This window comes from Euphorbia lathyris, chromosome 5 (assembly GCF_963576675.1).
Source record: "Euphorbia lathyris chromosome 5, ddEupLath1.1, whole genome shotgun sequence".
NCBI classification, from domain to species: Eukaryota; Viridiplantae; Streptophyta; class Magnoliopsida; order Malpighiales; family Euphorbiaceae; genus Euphorbia; species Euphorbia lathyris.
This window is the reverse complement of record NC_088914.1, coordinates 83,699,737-83,705,736: the sequence shown is the minus strand read 5'-3', so window position 1 is coordinate 83,705,736 and position 6,000 is coordinate 83,699,737.

Below are 6,000 nucleotides of genomic sequence, written 5' to 3'. Positions count from 1 at the left end.
ACTGACCAATCTATACCTGCAGAGACTGTTGAAACACAGATAGCATAAGACATCAATCTACCAAAGGAGATAAGGATACCAAGAGGACACTCAGAGAGTGCCATTCTTGATGCCGCTGAGAATACCCTGATGACAAGAAATCAACTCAGGAGATACCTCAGCAACGTAGCCTTCGTCTCAGTTCAGGAACCTAAGAACTTCGCTGATGCTGAGGAAGATGAATTCTGGATGAACGCAATGCAAGAGGAACTTGACCAATTCAGAAGAAACGATGTATGGGAGTTAGTGCCACATCCAAGGAGTCAGAAGACCATTGGAACAAGATGGGTCTTCCGCAACAAGCTGGATGAGCAAGGAAATGTAGTCAGGAACAAAGCAAGGCTTGTAGCTCAGGGCTACAGTCAGCAAGAAGGTATTGACTACGGTGAGACCTTTGCCCCAGTGGCAAGGCTAGAGGCTATTAGAATTTTATGCGCTTATGCAAGTTATATGAACTTTAAACTATTTCAAATGGATGTTAAGAGTGCATTCCTTAATGGAGTTATAAACGAGGAAGTTTATGTTAATCAACCTCGAGGGTTTGAGGATCCTAAGTTCCCAAACCACGTTTATAAACTCAAAAAGGCTCTGTATGGCCTCAAGCAAGCACCACGTGCCTGGTATGAGAGGCTGACCAGTTTCCTGCTGACTAGAAACTATGTCAGAGGCAAAGCTGATACAACCTTATTCATTAAGAGAAAGGGTAAAGACACCCTGCTGGCTCAAATATATGTTGATGATATTATTTTCGGTGCTACTAATGAGTCAATGTGCAAGGAATTTAGCAAGCAAATGCAGACTGAGTTTGAAATGTCAATGATGGGAGAACTCAACTTCTTCTTTGGACTTCAAACCAAACAAGGGAAAAATGACATCGTCATCAGTCAAGCTAAATATGCCAAGGAGATATTGAAGAAATATGATCTTGAAAATTGCAAACCAATATCTACTCCTATGGGCACTGACACTTGTTGGTCCCTGGTAATTAGTTCCAAAGGGGGGGTTAGGAACTAATATAACTTTTTCGCGTTTTAATTAAGCTGACTGTAAGTTATTTTGTGAATTTATTAACTTAGCCTTTGGTCAGCTTGGTGAGATATATCTCAGGACAGCTTTAGTCAGATGTTGACCAAAGTTGTTTTCTTGAGAGTTAAGAAGTGACACTCTTGGAGGTCAGCTTCTAACTTAGCACCACTTACTCAAGATTAGCTTAGGCAATTTATATGCTGAGTAAATAAAGCAAACAACACATGCAATTATAAGAGAGAGTTTAGAGATTACTCAGTATCACTTATCCTGGTTCGGCCTCTCTGCCTACGTCCAGTCCCTAGAGTCCTCCGGGCTTTTTGAATCCAATACTGAGCTCTTTAAAGGTAGAGCACAAACCAATTACAAGGCAGTTGAATATGCAAGAGTACCTTCCTCTATTCGTCTACTCAACTCCTACTAAGTGCTACAACCCAGCACCTAGATTTCTCTACCACTGAAATGCTTACAACCAAGCACTCAGCTTTACACTCTCAATATTCCTATTGATAACAGACTTGTTCTTTTTGAACTAAAGAACACTTTAGATGATTACAAATCAATCTAGCATTTACACATAGAATAGAAAAGTTGGTGTAAGATCCCTTTTTGTATTTGAGTGCTTTTGAAACTTTCTCTCTTGTATTTTTCTACAGGGTCAGTTTCATCGAACTCAACATGTACAGACTCTTCTACAACCTGAGTTCTTTTATTAAATACTCTATATGCTTTACTGTTTGTTGAGTACCCTAAAAAGATCGCCTCGTCAGCTTTAGCATCAAATTTAGCAAGGTTGTCTTTTGTATTGAGTATAAAGCATTTACACCCAAAGGCACGAAAGTATCCAATGTTGGGCTTTCGTCCTTTCCAAAGCTCATATGGGGTTTTCTTAAGTATATGTCTAACTAGAGCCCTATTCAGTATGTAACATGCCGTGTGAACAACTTCACCCCAGAAGTACTTTGGAAGCCTATTTTCACTCAGCATTGTCCTAGCTATTTCGACAATGGTTCTATTTTTCCTTTCAACGACCCCATTTTGTTGAGGTGTTCTAGGAGCAGAGAAGTTGTGGTCAATACCGCTGGTTTCACAGAATTCATCAAACTGTTGGTTTTTGAATTCTCCACCATTGTCGCTTCTAATGTGAGCTACTCTTAGGTCTTTGTCATTTTCAAGCTTTTTGATTAATATGGTAAACATCTCAAAGGTTTCATCCTTGCTACTTAGCAAGATGATCCAAGTGTACCGAGAGAAATCATCTATAATAACCAAGGAAAATTTCTTACCTCCCAAGCTGAGTGGCTGGATAGGTCCGAAAAGATCCAAGTGTAGTAATTCCAATGGTCTTTTGGTTGAGACAATATTTTTGCTATGAAATGACTTTTTAGTTTGTTTGCCTTGCTGACAGGCTTTACACAGTTGATCTTTTTCAAATTTTAACTTGGGTAATCCCTCAACTAATTGCTTTCTAGCTAATTTGGCAAGAAGGTCTATGCTGACATGCCCAAGTCTTCTATGCCATAGCCAGGAGTTGTCCTCTTTAGACACTAAGCATATGTTTTTAGAAAACTATTTTTCTAAGTTTAACATGTATACATTTTCTACACGAGGGGCAGTTAAAATTAATTCATTTGTATTTCCCTCGAGTATTTGACACTTAGTATCATCAAATACAACCCTTCTGCCGCTCTTGCAAAGCTGAGCTACACTCAGCAGATTGTATTTGAGACCTTTAACTAAGGAGGCAGACTCAATAGTTGGGTTACCTCCGATAGTACCTGAGCCGACTATCTTACCCTTCTTGTTGTCTCCAAAGCTTACACTTCCACCTCGTTTAAGCTCTAGTGTGATGAACTGAGTTTCATCACCTGTCATATGCCTTGAGCATGCGCTGTCTATATACCATAGTTTTGACTTCTCCACGCATGTCAAGCTGACCTGCAATTTAAACTATTCATTTTTAGGTACCCAATTCTTTTTGGGTCCTTTCTTGTTAGTATAAATAGGTGCAAAATCATATTTTAACTTGTGACGGCATACTTTTGTGGTGTGGCCTGGCTTACCACAGAAATCACAAAAAGGTACCCTTTGTGGGTTGAACTGAGTATGGTCAGCATTATTGTGTTGGGCATGCCAACATACTTTCGTGGTATGCCCTTTTCTTCCGCAGAAGTCACATTGGACAATCCGCTTGTTATGCCGACACACATCCTTTGTGTGTCCCCTTTTTCCACAACACTCACATTGAGTAAATTGCTTATGCTGACTGGTATTTGCGTACCCAGCATGGGGTTTATTTCTTTTTGAGCCCTTCCCTTGACTCTGTAATGTTGTGATATCCTTTCTAAGTTTCTTTGACTCAGATTGAACCTCCGTGATAAACTTATGTAAGATTTGCATGTTGGTATGCAAGTCAGAGTTGTCCTGGAGAAGATATCGGAGGTCACTTAGCTTGACCTCTTCAATCTCATCACATCGCCTGCTGAGTGCCTTAATCTTTTTATTACACTTCTTAGTTAGTGTATATAAGTCACTCAGGGCATTTACCATTTCGTTTCTAGCAAAAGTAAGGATGTTACCTCATTGTTGTGATTCTCCTGGTCAGTTTCATCAGAAAGGTCAGCTTGCTCAGATTGGGATTGGTCAGCTCCATCATCTGCCATAAAACATATGTTTGCTGTTTCATTTTGCTCAGCTTCAGATGATGTTGACTCATCACTGTCACTCTATATGGCTACCATAGCCTTTTTTCTTCCCTTCTTCTCTTTCTTGAGGTTGGGACAGCTTGACTTGATGTGCCCGGTTTGATGACACTCAAAGCATGTGACGGACTTCGAGCTGTCCTTCTTGTACTTGTCACTTGACTTAGCTTTATACTTATCATTTCTTCTAAATGACCTTCTGCCGTTTCTATCATTTCTCCTGAACAGCTTTTTCATCTTTCTGGTGAACATGGCCAATTCCTCATCATCAGTTGACTCCGCTTCAGTTGAGTCAGCTTTCATGACAAGGGACTTTTGTTTCTTATCTTCTGATTTTTCTTTCTCTTTGGCTTCAAAGTTTTTCATAGAGATTTCATGGGTCAGCAGGGATCCGATCAGCTCATCGTATTTGTAGGTAGTCAAGTCTTGGGCTTCTTCTACAACTGTTTTCTTTGCTTGCCAGCTCTTGGGCAGACTTCTCAGAATTTTCTTCACTTGTTCTTCTTCAGTGAAGTTCTTTCCAAGCCTTTTTAGCTCATTTATAATGTTTGTGAACCTTGCGTTCATTTCTGAGATGTCTTCATTCTCCTTCATCTCAAACAGCTCGTAGAGTCTCATATGTTGATTGACCTTAGACTCCTTAACGTTGCTTATGCCTTCATAGGTTACTTCAAGCTTCTTCCAAATCTCCTGTGCTGACTCACAACCTGAAATCTTATTGTATTCTGCAGCATCTAACGCACAGTGAAGCATATTGATAGCCGAAGCATTATTTTGTAATTTTCTGAGGTCATCCTCTGTCCACTCAGTTTCACTTTTGATAACTTTCTCATTATCAACAGTTTTATAAGGTATATGTGGACCTTGAACTATTGCAAGCCATGCACTCATGTTTGTGGCTTGAATAAAGTTCTTCATCCTATTCTTCCAGAAAGTATAGTTTGATCCAAAGAATAGGGGAGGTCTAGTGATTGATAATCCCTCAGGGAGTATCTGTGTTGTTTGGTTTCCAGGAAGGAAACGAGTGCTGTTCTCACCCATTTTTAGGGATCAGCTCAAGATTGTTAAATCTTTGAGTAGTGAGCTTAGGCTCTGATACCACTTGTTGGTCCCTGGTAATTAGTTCCAAAGGGGGGGTTAGGAACTAATATAACTTTTTCGCGTTTTAATTAAGCTAACTGTAATTTATTTTGTGAATTTATTAACTTAGCCTTTGGTCAGCTTGGTGAGATATATCTCAGGACAGCTTTAGTCAGATGTTGACTAAAGTTGTTTTCTTGAGAGTTAAGAAGTGACACTCTTGGAGGTCAGCTTCTAACTCAGCACCACTTACTTACTCAAGATTAGCTTAGGCAATTTATATGCTGAGTAAATAAAGCAAACAACACATGCAATTATAAGAGAGAGTTTAGAGATTACTCAGTATCACTTATCCTGGTTCGGCCTCTCTGCCTACGTCCAGTCCCTAGAGTCCTCCGGGCTTTTTGAATCCAATACTGAGCTCTTTAAAGGTAGAGCACAAACCAATTACAAGGCAGTTGAATATGCAAGAGTACCTTCCTCTATTCGTCTACTCAACTCCTACTAAGTGCTACAACCCAGCACCTAGATTTCTCTGCCACTGAAATGCTTACAACCAAGCACTCAGCTTTACACTCTCAATATTCCTATTGATAACAGACTTGTTCTTTTTGAACTAAAGAACACTTTAGATGATTACAAATCAATCTAGCATTTACACATAGAATAGAAAAGTTGGTGTAAGATCCCTTTTTGTATTTGAGTGCTTTTGAAACTTTCTCTCTTGTATTTTTCTTTTGATACTTCGGTGTCTATCCAAGTTTTTCGATTGTCCTTTTATAGAAGGAAATCTATAGATTTGATCGTTTTGAAATGTCTTAACCGTTAACACCAAAACGGCTCTTTTGGGGAACAATTTCTGGACAGCTTCAGACTGCACCGCCATTCCCTTTCTCTGTTTTCTTCAGGCGTCAGGTTTGTCTTCTTGCGTCTGGTTTGTCTTTTTGTAGGTGTCTTCGAGGTTCCAATTATTGGTGCAGAAGATTGGCAGACTTTGTCCTTTAGTGAACGGATCCTTCATGTTGTCCTGACTATCACTCAGCTTCGTTTATTCTCTTCGAATGTTCAACGTTCATGCTGAGTTCCTTCTAGGTCAGCTCCGTTCTATTTAACCACTCCTGAAGAAATCTTCAACTTTAGTCAGCTTCGTTTT